Consider the following 15,671-nt stretch of genomic DNA (forward strand, 5'->3'; position numbering starts at 1 on the left):
TATCCATGGGAATTCTGCCCATTCCATTGTCCAAAATCGTACAAATTAGGAGAACCCTCCAAAGTCCCTGAGGCCATCCCAATAGTATAGGTCGCCCGGGACAAAAAAGGGCCGTCTGACACCAGCTGAGCATCTACCTCCACTCATACCCTAGATGGATGTCCCCAGAGAAGAAGATTGAACCAGACAGGACCCTAGGCCAAAATCGGATCCATTGCTTTGGTTTACAGGCATGTCTCCTCAAAACCCTGGATTCCAATACCAGCATTGGGGTTTTCCTGAGGCACCCATCAGAACAAACCTCGTCTCCACAAGGAAACTTGTGCATGGGAGCTATGTCAAAAGCTTAGGAGAATACTTCAGGGTCCCGGTGCCACCGCCCCATTCCAAGGCCCTCATGGACACAAACACACATTAGACCCATCCTCAGGAAAGTCCATTTCAACTCAGCCACCCCGGTTGCTCCCGCAGAGCCATCAGATCTAAACTGTCTTGTCGCTAGGAGACCATTGGAATGCGAGGCGGGCTTCCCAGGCATCCATCCTCGAACGTTGGTCTGGACTCATCCATATGGGATGTCCAGGAGCTGTCCAAACAGGTCTCAATTGTCCCGCAGAAGGAATCCTAGGAGGGGGCATCCCACCACTCCCAACGTGGGAAAACCTCCACGGCCTCGAGATTCGGCTCCCTTCATGAAGGGGCCGTCATGAACAGAAAATCCAAGCTGAGCCAACGTCTGATCCTCGCTCTGACTTCAGATGCATGAGATATTGCTTCAGATCTTCAGGAGGTACATGCCGTGACTTCGCCCTGAATCCCAAGTCTAGCTTGTGTTCTCAGACTTCCGTCCTCACACTCCGGCCCCGAAGCCCACAAGTTTGGCAATTCCGGACCATCATTGCAGCTCTCTGCCTGCCCTCTAGAAACAAAATATTGCCTAATGAGGTGCCCGGGCACATTAAATGAGAATAAACCTACATGGCACTCGAATGTACCCAAATTATATAGTCTAACCTGGGCAGTAATGCACTGTCACACAACCTGAGCCAGAACCTCCTGAGCAACACCCAGACAGCTGACCGAACCCTGAGCCCATAAGACCCGCCGTGGCCTTAGGTCATCATCTCTTCCCTACCTAAGTTTTCAGGCTTCAGAAGCTAGACCTTATCTCCAATCACTGCCCAGGGGTGAGTGTGATGCAGAAATCAGAACTCCTCTTTATCCACGGCAAGAAACCTTGTGGTTGCCATGTTGTCCAAGGTTCAGTGTAGGAGAAACCAGCATTCACCCTGAGGTCCCGCCATTCTTGAGTGCGACAAGGACATAAACACGCATTGTGACCCTCAGCATGAGTCGGGTCCTCTAGTAAGTCCTCTCAGTGGCTAGACCATTAGATGTCATAATGGCTTGACATGTCCCTAGGCCCCAAATTTAAACCAGATTTCTGGTTGTCCAATCGCCCCTCCCCAGGGCTCTACTCTGGAATCCCTCATTTGGTGGGACAACTGAGTTTGAAAAACAAAACAAAACAAAACAACAACAACAACAAAAAACGGACTTCTTCCATCCCACAGAATGACCTCAAACTCTCTGGACGGGGCCAAACCCCCAGAGAGTAAGACTCGCCCATTTCCCATGAAGTCACCTGGATATTTCATGACCATGAATGGAACGATATCCAGAGATAAAAACTTGAGCAAGAGCCTCACACTCGGCCTTTTTTCATATCCCGAAGAGTTCTCCTCATGTTCTGTAGATCAGTCCTGCCATACCTATGACCCGAAACATAAGCCGAGTTTGTGTTTTCAGACAACTGTCCAAACAGCCCAGGCCTACACACCCTACAGGCTCAGGCCCCTGAAGCCAACCTGAGGACTGTACTTGCCCTCTCCAAGGGAATTCTGTGTGCCCATTCCAATGGCCACAACCCTACTAATAGGATAAACCTCCAAAGTCCCTGAGGCCATCCCAATAGTGGTGGCTTCCCAGGACAAACAGGAGCAGGAGCAATCTGAGCCCATCTGACAACCTATCTGCACTCAGACTCCTAGACTGATATCCCCAGAGGTAAAAAGGAACGAACAGGCCCCTAGGCCCTAATAGGAGCCATTGCTTTGGTTTCCAGGCATCTTCCTCAGAGGCCTGGATTTCAGTACCAGCATTTGGCTGTTTCTTGGCTCACCCATCAGAACAAAACTCATCTACACATGGGAAACTTGCACGTGGGAGGTGTGTCAAAGCCTCTTTTTAGGAGAACCCTTCAGGGCCCCAGTGCCACCGCTTCATTCCAAGGTCTCCATAGACACAAAATCATATTAGACACATCCACGGGGAGAGTCCAGTTCAACTCAGCATATTCGGTTGCCCCGCGAGATCCAGCAGATCTAACTTGTCTTGTTGATAGGAGACAAAAGGAAGGCGAGGTGCCCTACCCCGCCATCCATCCTTAGAACCCTGCTCGGAATCATTGGCCTGGAGCCAACCAACAGGTCTCAATTGTCCTGCAGAAGAACCTTTGCAGTTGTGAGCTTCTCACAACTCCCATGGTGAGAAACCCGCCTGGCCTCGTGATCCCCCCCCCCCCTTCATGAAGGGGCCATCAGGGACATAAGGTCTAACCTAAGAAATAGTCTGATCCTCACCCTGACTTCAGATGCACGAGATCTCGATTCAGGTCTGTATATTGTGCCTGCCATATCCTCACCCAGAAACCTAAGCCTAGCTTGTGTCCTCAGACTTCCGTCCTCAGACTAATGGCCCACAAGCCCTCCAGTTTGGCAATCCAGAATTACAATGCAGCACTTAGCTTGCCCACCAGAAGAAAAACATTGCCCTCTGGCGCTACCCAGAAACCCCAAATGAAGATCAACCTGCACGCCACTTGGCTGAACCCAAAATATATAGGCTGACCTGGGCACTAATGCCCTTTCTGACAGAGCCTGAGCCTGGAACTCCTGGCACCACCCAGACAGCTTGCCGCTCACTGAGCACATCGGACCAGCCATTGCCTTAGGATGTTATATCTTCCCAAACTCGGTTTTCAGGATTCAGATCCTAGACCTTATCTCCAATCACTGCCCAGGTTTGAAAATGATGCAGAAATCAGAACTCCTTCCCGATGGCAAGAAACCTTGTGGTTGGCTTGTTGTCCAACGTTCAGTGTAGTGGAAACCTGTTTGTCCGATGAGGCCCCGCCATTGCTCGCGGGCCACATAGGTGGCAAACTCACATTGAGACCCTCAGCCTTAGCCCAGTCCTCATGTAAGGCCTCTCAGTGGGTGGATGGAGAGACAGCTTATTGGGCTTGCCATGCCCCTAGGCCCCAATTTTTAACCATAGTTCGGGTTGTCCCTTCACTCTTCCCCAGGGCTCGGCTTTGGAACTCCTCTTTTGGTGGGTCACCTGAGGTAACAACCCTGAAGGGAATACTCCATCCAACAGATTGACGAAAAACAATTGGGATCGGGCCAAGTCCACAGAGAGCAAGATTCGTCCATGGCCCATGAGGCCTCCCCGACATTCCACGGCCATCGCTGATACAAAATCCAGAGACAAAAGCCTGAGCAAGCGCCTCAGAATCGCACTATCTTCATATCCTGAAGATGTCTTCTCATGGTTTTTAGATCGGGCCTGCCATAGCTACGTCCCCTAACATAAGCTGAGTTTGTGTTTTCAGACTTCTGTCCTCCAAGTCCTGGGCCACACACCATCCAGGCTGGGGACCCTGGAGCCACACATTAGGACTGTGCCTACCCTATCCATGGGAATTCTGCCCATTCCATTGTCCAAAATCGTACAAATTAGGAGAACCCTCCAAAGTCCCTGAGGCCATCCCAATAGTATAGGTCGCCCGGGACAAAAAAGGGCCGTCTGACACCAGCTGAGCATCTACCTCCACTCATACCCTAGATGGATGTCCCCAGAGAAGAAGATTGAACCAGACAGGACCCTAGGCCAAAATCGGATCCATTGCTTTGGTTTACAGGCATGTCTCCTCAAAACCCTGGATTCCAATACCAGCATTGGGGTTTTCCTGAGGCACCCATCAGAACAAACCTCGTCTCCACAAGGAAACTTGTGCATGGGAGCTATGTCAAAAGCTTAGGAGAATACTTCAGGGTCCCGGTGCCACCGCCCCATTCCAAGGCCCTCATGGACACAAACACACATTAGACCCATCCTCAGGAAAGTCCATTTCAACTCAGCCACCCCGGTTGCTCCCGCAGAGCCATCAGATCTAAACTGTCTTGTCGCTAGGAGACCATTGGAATGCGAGGCGGGCTTCCCAGGCATCCATCCTCGAACGTTGGTCTGGACTCATCCATATGGGATGTCCAGGAGCTGTCCAAACAGGTCTCAATTGTCCCGCAGAAGGAATCCTAGGAGGGGGCATCCCACCACTCCCAACGTGGGAAAACCTCCACGGCCTCGAGATTCGGCTCCCTTCATGAAGGGGCCGTCATGAACAGAAAATCCAAGCTGAGCCAACGTCTGATCCTCGCTCTGACTTCAGATGCATGAGATATTGCTTCAGATCTTCAGGAGGTACATGCCGTGACTTCGCCCTGAATCCCAAGTCTAGCTTGTGTTCTCAGACTTCCGTCCTCACACTCCGGCCCCGAAGCCCACAAGTTTGGCAATTCCGGACCATCATTGCAGCTCTCTGCCTGCCCTCTAGAAACAAAATATTGCCTAATGAGGTGCCCGGGCACATTAAATGAGAATAAACCTACATGGCACTCGAATGTACCCAAATTATATAGTCTAACCTGGGCAGTAATGCACTGTCACACAACCTGAGCCAGAACCTCCTGAGCAACACCCAGACAGCTGACCGCACCCTGAGCCCATAAGACCCGCCGTGGCCTTAGGTCATCATCTCTTCCCTACCTAAGTTTTCAGGCTTCAGAACCTAGACCTTATCTCCAATCACTGCCCAGGGGTGAGTGTGATGCAGAAATCAGAACTCCTCTTTATCCACGGCAAGAAACCTTGTGGTTGCCATGTTGTCCAAGGTTCAGTGTAGGAGAAACCAGCATTCACCCTGAGGTCCCGCCCATTCTTGAGTGCGACAAGGACATAAACACGCATTGTGACCCTCAGCATGAGTCGGGTCCTCTAGTAAGTCCTCTCAGTGGCTAGACCATTAGATGTCATAATGGCTTGACATGTCCCTAGGCCCCAAATTTAAACCAGATTTCTGGTTGTCCAATCGCCCCTCCCCAGGGCTCTACTCTGGAATCCCTCATTTGGTGGGACAACTGAGTTTGAAAAACAAAACAAAACAAAACAACAACAACAACAAAAAACGGACTTCTTCCATCCCACAGAATGACCTCAAACTCTCTGGACGGGGCCAAACCCCCAGAGAGTAAGACTCGCCCATTTCCCATGAAGACACCTGGATATTTCATGACCATGAATGGAACGATATCCAGAGATAAAAACTTGAGCAAGAGCCTCACACTCGGCCTTTTTTAATATCCCGAAGAGTTCTCCTCATGTTCTGTAGAACAGTCCTGCCATACCTATGACCCGAAACATAAGCCGAGTTTGTGTTTTCAGACAACTGTCCAAACAGCCCAGGCCTACACACCCTACAGGCTCAGGCCCCTGAAGCCAACCTGAGGACTGTACTTGCCCTCTCCAAGGGAATTCTGTGTGCCCATTCCAATGGCCACAACCCTACTAATAGGATAAACCTCCAAAGTGCCTGAGGACATCCCAATAGTGGTGGCTTCCCAGGACAAACATGAGCAGGAGCAATCTGAGCCCATCTGACAACCTACCTGCACTCAGACTCCTAGACTGATATCCCCAGAGGTAAAAAGGAAGGAACAGGCCCCTAGGCCCTAATAGGAGCCATTGCTTTGGTTTCCAGGCATCTTCCTCAGAGGCCTGGATTTCAGTACCAGCATTTGGCTGTTTCTTGGCTCACCCATCAGAACAAAACTCATCTACACATGGGAAACTTGCACGTGCGAGGTGTGTCAAAGCCTCTTTTTAGGAGAACCCTTCAGGGCCCCAGTGCCACCGCTTCATTCCAAGGTCTCCATAGACACAAAATCATATTAGACACATCCACGGGGAGAGTCCAGTTCAACTCAGCATATTCGGTTGCCCCGCGAGATCCAGCAGATCTAACTTGTCTTGTTGCTAGGAGACAAAAGGAAGGCGAGGTGCCCTACCCCGCCATCCATCCTTAGAACCCTGCTCGGAATCATTGGCCTGGAGCCAACCAACAGGTCTCAATTGTCCTGCAGAAGAACCTTTGCAGTTGTGAGCTTCTCACAACTCCCATGGTGAGAAACCCCCCTGGCCTCGTGATCCCCCCCCCCTTCATGAAGGGGCCATCAGGGACATAAGGTCTAACCTGAGAAATAGTCTGATCCTCACCCTGACTTCAGATGCACGAGATCTCGATTCAGGTCTGTATATTGTGCCTGCCATGTCCTCACCCAGAAACCTAAGCCTAGCTTGTGTTCTCAGACTTCCGTCCTCAGACTAATGGCCCACAAGCCCTCCAGTTTGGCAATCCAGAATTACAATGCAGCACTTAGCTTGCCCTCCAGAAGAAAAACATTGCCCTCTGGCGCTAACCAGAAACCCCAAATGAAGATCAACCTGCACGTCACTTGGCTGAACCCAAAATATATAGGCTGACCTGGGCACTAATGCCCTTTCTGACAGAGCCTGAGCCTGGAACTCCTGGCACCACCCAGACAGCTTGCCGCTCACTGAGCACATCGGACCTGCCATTGCCTTAGGATGTTATATCTTCCCAAACTCGGTTTTCAGGATTCAGATCCTAGACCTTATCTCCAATCACTGCCCAGGTTTGAAAATGATGCAGAAATCAGAACTCCTTCCCGATGGCAAGAAACCTTGTGGTTGGCTTGTTGTCCAACGTTCAGTGTAGTGGAAACCTGTTTGTCCGATGAGGCCCCGCCATTGCTCGCGGGCCACATAGGTGGCAAACTCACATTGTGACCCTCAGCCTGAGCCCAGTCCTCATGTAAGGCCTCTCAGTGGCTGGATGGAGAGACAGAATATTGGGCTTGCCATGCCCCTAGGCCCCAATTTTTAACCATAGTTCGGGTTGTCACTTCACTCTTCCCCAGGGCTCTGCTTTGGAACTCCTCTTTTGGTGGGACACCTGAGGTAACAACCCTGAAGGGAATACTCCATCCAACAGATTGACGAAAAACAATTGGGATCGGGCCAAGTCCACAGAGAGCAAGATTCGTCCATGGCCCATGAGGCCTCCCCGACATTCCACGGCCATCGCTGATACAAAATCCAGAGACAAAAGCCTGAGCAAGCGCCTCAGAATCGCACTATCTTCATATCCTGAAGATGTCTTCTCATGGTTTTTAGATCGGGCCTGCCATAGCTACGTCCCCTAACATAAGCTGAGTTTGTGTTTTCAGACTTCTGTCCTCCAAGTCCTGGGCCACACACCATCCAGGCTGGGGACCCTGGAGCCACACATTAGGACTGTGCCTACCCTATCCATGGGAATTCTGCCCATTCCATTGTCCAAAATCGTACAAATTAGGAGAACCCTCCAAAGTCCCTGAGGCCATCCCAATAGTATAGGTCGCCCGGGACAAAAAAGGGCCGTCTGACACCAGCTGAGCATCTACCTCCACTCATACCCTAGATGGATGTCCCCAGAGAAGAAGATTGAACCAGACAGGACCCTAGGCCAAAATCGGATCCATTGCTTTGGTTTACAGGCATGTCTCCTCAAAACCCTGGATTCCAATACCAGCATTGGGGTTTTCCTGAGGCACCCATCAGAACAAACCTCGTCTCCACAAGGAAACTTGTGCATGGGAGCTATGTCAAAAGCTTAGGAGAATACTTCAGGGTCCCGGTGCCACCGCCCCATTCCAAGGCCCTCATGGACACAAACACACATTAGACCCATCCTCAGGAAAGTCCATTTCAACTCAGCCACCCCGGTTGCTCCCGCAGAGCCATCAGATCTAAACTGTCTTGTCGCTAGGAGACCATTGGAATGCGAGGCGGGCTTCCCAGGCATCCATCCTCGAACGTTGGTCTGGACTCATCCATATGGGATGTCCAGGAGCTGTCCAAACAGGTCTCAATTGTCCCGCAGAAGGAATCCTAGGAGGGGGCATCCCACCACTCCCAACGTGGGAAAACCTCCACGGCCTCGAGATTCGGCTCCCTTCATGAAGGGGCCGTCATGAACAGAAAATCCAAGCTGAGCCAACGTCTGATCCTCGCTCTGACTTCAGATGCATGAGATATTGCTTCAGATCTTCAGGAGGTACATGCCGTGACTTCGCCCTGAATCCCAAGTCTAGCTTGTGTTCTCAGACTTCCGTCCTCACACTCCGGCCCCGAAGCCCACAAGTTTGGCAATTCCGGACCATCATTGCAGCTCTCTGCCTGCCCTCTAGAAACAAAATATTGCCTAATGAGCTGCCCGGGCACATTAAATGAGAATAAACCTACATGGCACTCGAATGTACCCAAATTATATAGTCTAACCTGGGCAGTAATGCACTGTCACACAACCTGAGCCAGAACCTCCTGAGCAACACCCAGACAGCTGACCGCACCCTGAGCCCATAAGACCCGCCGTGGCCTTAGGTCATCATCTCTTCCCTACCTAAGTTTTCAGGCTTCAGAAGCTAGACCTTATCTCCAATCACTGCCCAGGAGTGAGTGTGATGCAGAAATCAGAACTCCTCTTTATCCACGGCAAGAAACCTTGTGGTTGCCATGTTGTCCAAGGTTCAGTGTAGGAGAAACCAGCATTCACCCTGAGGTCCCGCCATTCTTGAGTGCGACAAGGACATAAACACGCATTGTGACCCTCAGCATGAGTCGGGTCCTCTAGTAAGTCCTCTCAGTGGCTAGACCATTAGATGTCATAATGGCTTGACATGTCCCTAGGCCCCAAATTTAAACCAGATTTCTGGTTGTCCAATCGCCCCTCCCCAGGGCTCTACTCTGGAATCCCTCATTTGGTGGGACAACTGAGTTTGAAAAACAAAACAAAACAAAACAACAACAACAACAAAAAACGGACTTCTTCCATCCCACAGAATGACCTCAAACTCTCTGGACGGGGCCAAACCCCCAGAGAGTAAGACTCGCCCATTTCCCATGAAGTCACCTGGATATTTCATGACCATGAATGGAACGATATCCAGAGATAAAAACTTGAGCAAGAGCCTCACACTCGGCCTTTTTTCATATCCCGAAGAGTTCTCCTCATGTTCTGTAGATCAGTCCTGCCATACCTATGACCCGAAACATAAGCCGAGTTTGTGTTTTCAGACAACTGTCCAAACAGCCCAGGCCTACACACCCTACAGGCTCAGGCCCCTGAAGCCAACCTGAGGACTGTACTTGCCCTCTCCAAGGGAATTCTGTGTGCCCATTCCAATGGCCACAACCCTACTAATAGGATAAACCTCCAAAGTCCCTGAGGCCATCCCAATAGTGGTGGCTTCCCAGGACAAACAGGAGCAGGAGCAATCTGAGCCCATCTGACAACCTATCTGCACTCAGACTCCTAGACTGATATCCCCAGAGGTAAAAAGGAACGAACAGGCCCCTAGGCCCTAATAGGAGCCATTGCTTTGGTTTCCAGGCATCTTCCACAGAGGCCTGGATTTCAGTACCAGCATTTGGCTGTTTCTTGGCTCACCCATCAGAACAAAACTCATCTACACATGGGAAACTTGCACGTGCGAGGTGTGTCAAAGCCTCTTTTTAGGAGAACCCTTCAGGGCCCCAGTGCCACCGCTTCATTCCAAGGTCTCCATAGACACAAAATCATATTAGACACATCCACGGGGAGAGTCCAGTTCAACTCAGCATATTTGGTTGCCCCGCGAGATCCAGCAGATCTAACTTGTCTTGTTGCTAGGAGACAAAAGGAAGGCGAGGTGCCCTACCCCGCCATCCATCCTTAGAACCCTGCTCGGAATCATTGGCCTGGAGCCAACCAACAGGTCTCAATTGTCCTGCAGAAGAACCTTTGCAGTTGTGAGCTTCTCACAACTCCCATGGTGAGAAACCCCCCTGGCCTCGTGATCCCCCCCCCCTTCATGAAGGGGCCATCAGGGACATAAGGTCTAACCTGAGAAATAGTCTGATCCTCACCCTGACTTCAGATGCACGAGATCTCGATTCAGGTCTGTATATTGTGCCTGCCATGTCCTCACCCAGAAACCTAAGCCTAGCTTGTGTCCTCAGACTTCCGTCCTCAAACTAATGGCCCACAAGCCCTCCAGTTTGGCAATCCAGAATTACAATGCAGCACTTAGCTTGCCCTCCAGAAGAAAAACATTGCCCTCTGGCGCTACCCAGAAACCCCAAATGAAGATCAACCTGCACGCCACTTGGCTGAACCCAAAATATATAGGCTGACCTGGGCACTAATGCCCTTTCTGACAGAGCCTGAGCCTGGAACTCCTGGCACCACCCAGACAGCTTGCCGCTCACTGAGCACATCGGACCAGCCATTGCCTTAGGATGTTATATCTTCCCAAACTCGGTTTTCAGGATTCAGATCCTAGACCTTATCTCCAATCACTGCCCAGGTTTGAAAATGATGCAGAAATCAGAACTCCTTCCCGATGGCAAGAAACCTTGTGGTTGGCTTGTTGTCCAACGTTCAGTGTAGTGGAAACCTGTTTGTCCGATGAGGCCCCGCCATTGCTCGCGGGCCACATAGGTGGCAAACTCACATTGTGACCCTCAGCCTGAGCCCAGTCCTCATGTAAGGCCTCTCAGTGGCTGGATGGAGAGACAGAATATTGGGCTTGCCATGCCCCTAGGCCCCAATTTTTAACCATAGTTCGGGTTGTCCCTTCACTCTTCCCCAGGGCTCTGCTTTGGAACTCCTCTTTTGGTGGGACACCTGAGGTAACAACCCTGAAGGGAATACTCCATCCAACAGATTGACGAAAAACAATTGGGATCGGGCCAAGTCCACAGAGAGCAAGATTCGTCCATGGCCCATGAGGCCTCCCCGACATTCCACGGCCATCGCTGATACAAAATCCAGAGACAAAAGCCTGAGCAAGCGCCTCAGAATCGCACTATCTTCATATCCTGAAGATGTCTTCTCATGGTTTTTAGATCGGGCCTGCCATAGCTACGTCCCCTAACATAAGCTGAGTTTGTGTTTTCAGACTTCTGTCCTCCAAGTCCTGGGCCACACACCATCCAGGCTGGGGACCCTGGAGCCACACATTAGGACTGTGCCTACCCTATCCATGGGAATTCTGCCCATTCCATTGTCCAAAATCGTACAAATTAGGAGAACCCTCCAAAGTCCCTGAGGCCATCCCAATAGTATAGGTCGCCCGGGACAAAAAAGGGCCGTCTGACACCAGCTGAGCATCTACCTCCACTCATACCCTAGATGGATGTCCCCAGAGAAGAAGATTGAACCAGACAGGACCCTAGGCCAAAATCGGATCCATTGCTTTGGTTTACAGGCATGTCTCCTCAAAACCCTGGATTCCAATACCAGCATTGGGGTTTTCCTGAGGCACCCATCAGAACAAACCTCGTCTCCACAAGGAAACTTGTGCATGGGAGCTATGTCAAAAGCTTAGGAGAATACTTCAGGGTCCCGGTGCCACCGCCCCATTCCAAGGCCCTCATGGACACAAACACACATTAGACCCATCCTCAGGAAAGTCCATTTCAACTCAGCCACCCCGGTTGCTCCCGCAGAGCCATCAGATCTAAACTGTCTTGTCGCTAGGAGACCATTGGAATGCGAGGCGGGCTTCCCAGGCATCCATCCTCGAACGTTGGTCTGGACTCATCCATATGGGATGTCCAGGAGCTGTCCAAACAGGTCTCAATTGTCCCGCAGAAGGAATCCTAGGAGGGGGCATCCCACCACTCCCAACGTGGGAAAACCTCCACGGCCTCGAGATTCGGCTCCCTTCATGAAGGGGCCGTCATGAACAGAAAATCCAAGCTGAGCCAACGTCTGATCCTCGCTCTGACTTCAGATGCATGAGATATTGCTTCAGATCTTCAGGAGGTACATGCCGTGACTTCGCCCTGAATCCCAAGTCTAGCTTGTGTTCTCAGACTTCCGTCCTCACACTCCGGCCCCGAAGCCCACAAGTTTGGCAATTCCGGACCATCATTGCAGCTCTCTGCCTGCCCTCTAGAAACAAAATATTGCCTAATGAGGTGCCCGGGCACATTAAATGAGAATAAACCTACATGGCACTCGAATGTACCCAAATTATATAGTCTAACCTGGGCAGTAATGCACTGTCACACAACCTGAGCCAGAACCTCCTGAGCAACACCCAGACAGCTGACCGCACCCTGAGCCCATAAGACCCGCCGTGGCCTTAGGTCATCATCTCTTCCCTACCTAAGTTTTCAGGCTTCAGAAGCTAGACCTTATCTCCAATCACTGCCCAGGAGTGAGTGTGATGCAGAAATCAGAACTCCTCTTTATCCACGGCAAGAAACCTTGTGGTTGCCATGTTGTCCAAGGTTCAGTGTAGGAGAAACCAGCATTCACCCTGAGGTCCCGCCATTCTTGAGTGCGACAAGGACATAAACACGCATTGTGACCCTCAGCATGAGTCGGGTCCTCTAGTAAGTCCTCTCAGTGGCTAGACCATTAGATGTCATAATGGCTTGACATGTCCCTAGGCCCCAAATTTAAACCAGATTTCTGGTTGTCCAATCGCCCCTCCCCAGGGCTCTACTCTGGAATCCCTCATTTGGTGGGACAACTGAGTTTGAAAAACAAAACAAAACAAAACAACAACAACAACAAAAAACGGACTTCTTCCATCCCACAGAATGACCTCAAACTCTCTGGACGGGGCCAAACCCCCAGAGAGTAAGACTCGCCCATTTCCCATGAAGTCACCTGGATATTTCATGACCATGAATGGAACGATATCCAGAGATAAAAACTTGAGCAAGAGCCTCACACTCGGCCTTTTTTCATATCCCGAAGAGTTCTCCTCATGTTCTGTAGATCAGTCCTGCCATACCTATGACCCGAAACATAAGCCGAGTTTGTGTTTTCAGACAACTGTCCAAACAGCCCAGGCCTACACACCCTACAGGCTCAGGCCCCTGAAGCCAACCTGAGGACTGTACTTGCCCTCTCCAAGGGAATTCTGTGTGCCCATTCCAATGGCCACAACCCTACTAATAGGATAAACCTCCAAAGTCCCTGAGGCCATCCCAATAGTGGTGGCTTCCCAGGACAAACAGGAGCAGGAGCAATCTGAGCCCATCTGACAACCTATCTGCACTCAGACTCCTAGACTGATATCCCCAGAGGTAAAAAGGAACGAACAGGCCCCTAGGCCCTAATAGGAGCCATTGCTTTGGTTTCCAGGCATCTTCCACAGAGGCCTGGATTTCAGTACCAGCATTTGGCTGTTTCTTGGCTCACCCATCAGAACAAAACTCATCTACACATGGGAAACTTGCACGTGCGAGGTGTGTCAAAGCCTCTTTTTAGGAGAACCCTTCAGGGCCCCAGTGCCACCGCTTCATTCCAAGGTCTCCATAGACACAAAATCATATTAGACACATCCACGGGGAGAGTCCAGTTCAACTCAGCATATTCGGTTGCCCCGCGAGATCCAGCAGATCTAACTTGTCTTGTTGCTAGGAGACAAAAGGAAGGCGAGGTGCCCTACCCCGCCATCCATCCTTAGAACCCTGCTCGGAATCATTGGCCTGGAGCCAACCAACAGGTCTCAATTGTCCTGCAGAAGAACCTTTGCAGTTGTGAGCTTCTCACAACTCCCATGGTGAGAAACCCCCCTGGCCTCGTGATCCCCCCCCCCTTCATGAAGGGGCCATCAGGGACATAAGGTCTAACCTGAGAAATAGTCTGATCCTCACCCTGACTTCAGATGCACGAGATCTCGATTCAGGTCTGTATATTGTGCCTGCCATGTCCTCACCCAGAAACCTAAGCCTAGCTTGTGTCCTCAGACTTCCGTCCTCAAACTAATGGCCCACAAGCCCTCCAGTTTGGCAATCCAGAATTACAATGCAGCACTTAGCTTGCCCTCCAGAAGAAAAACATTGCCCTCTGGCGCTACCCAGAAACCCCAAATGAAGATCAACCTGCACGCCACTTGGCTGAACCCAAAATATATAGGCTGACCTGGGCACTAATGCCCTTTCTGACAGAGCCTGAGCCTGGAACTCCTGGCACCACCCAGACAGCTTGCCGCTCACTGAGCACATCGGACCAGCCATTGCCTTAGGATGTTATATCTTCCCAAACTCGGTTTTCAGGATTCAGATCCTAGACCTTATCTCCAATCACTGCCCAGGTTTGAAAATGATGCAGAAATCAGAACTCCTTCCCGATGGCAAGAAACCTTGTGGTTGGCTTGTTGTCCAACGTTCAGTGTAGTGGAAACCTGTTTGTCCGATGAGGCCCCGCCATTGCTCGCGGGCCACATAGGTGGCAAACTCACATTGTGACCCTCAGCCTGAGCCCAGTCCTCATGTAAGGCCTCTCAGTGGCTGGATGGAGAGACAGAATATTGGGCTTGCCATGCCCCTAGGCCCCAATTTTTAACCATAGTTCGGGTTGTCCCTTCACTCTTCCCCAGGGCTCTGCTTTGGAACTCCTCTTTTGGTGGGACACCTGAGGTAACAACCCTGAAGGGAATACTCCATCCAACAGATTGACGAAAAACAATTGGGATCGGGCCAAGTCCACAGAGAGCAAGATTCGTCCATGGCCCATGAGGCCTCCCCGACATTCCACGGCCATCGCTGATACAAAATCCAGAGACAAAAGCCTGAGCAAGCGCCTCAGAATCGCACTATCTTCATATCCTGAAGATGTCTTCTCATGGTTTTTAGATCGGGCCTGCCATAGCTACGTCCCCTAACATAAGCTGAGTTTGTGTTTTCAGACTTCTGTCCTCCAAGTCCTGGGCCACACACCATCCAGGCTGGGGACCCTGGAGCCACACATTAGGACTGTGCCTACCCTATCCATGGGAATTCTGCCCATTCCATTGTCCAAAATCGTACAAATTAGGAGAACCCTCCAAAGTCCCTGAGGCCATCCCAATAGTATAGGTCGCCCGGGACAAAAAAGGGCCGTCTGACACCAGCTGAGCATCTACCTCCACTCATACCCTAGATGGATGTCCCCAGAGAAGAAGATTGAACCAGACAGGACCCTAGGCCAAAATCGGATCCATTGCTTTGGTTTACAGGCATGTCTCCTCAAAACCCTGGATTCCAATACCAGCATTGGGGTTTTCCTGAGGCACCCATCAGAACAAACCTCGTCTCCACAAGGAAACTTGTGCATGGGAGCTATGTCAAAAGCTTAGGAGAATACTTCAGGGTCCCGGTGCCACCGCCCCATTCCAAGGCCCTCATGGACACAAACACACATTAGACCCATCCTCAGGAAAGTCCATTTCAACTCAGCCACCCCGGTTGCTCCCGCAGAGCCATCAGATCTAAACTGTCTTGTCGCTAGGAGACCATTGGAATGCGAGGCGGGCTTCCCAGGCATCCATCCTCGAACGTTGGTCTGGACTCATCCATATGGGATGTCCAGGAGCTGTCCAAACAGGTCTCAATTGTCCCGCAGAAGGAATCCTAGGAGGGGGCATCCCACCACTCCCAACGTG

The sequence above is a fragment of the Mustela lutreola genome, chromosome 5, assembly GCF_030435805.1.
Source record: "Mustela lutreola isolate mMusLut2 chromosome 5, mMusLut2.pri, whole genome shotgun sequence".
Classification (NCBI taxonomy): domain Eukaryota; kingdom Metazoa; phylum Chordata; class Mammalia; order Carnivora; family Mustelidae; genus Mustela; species Mustela lutreola.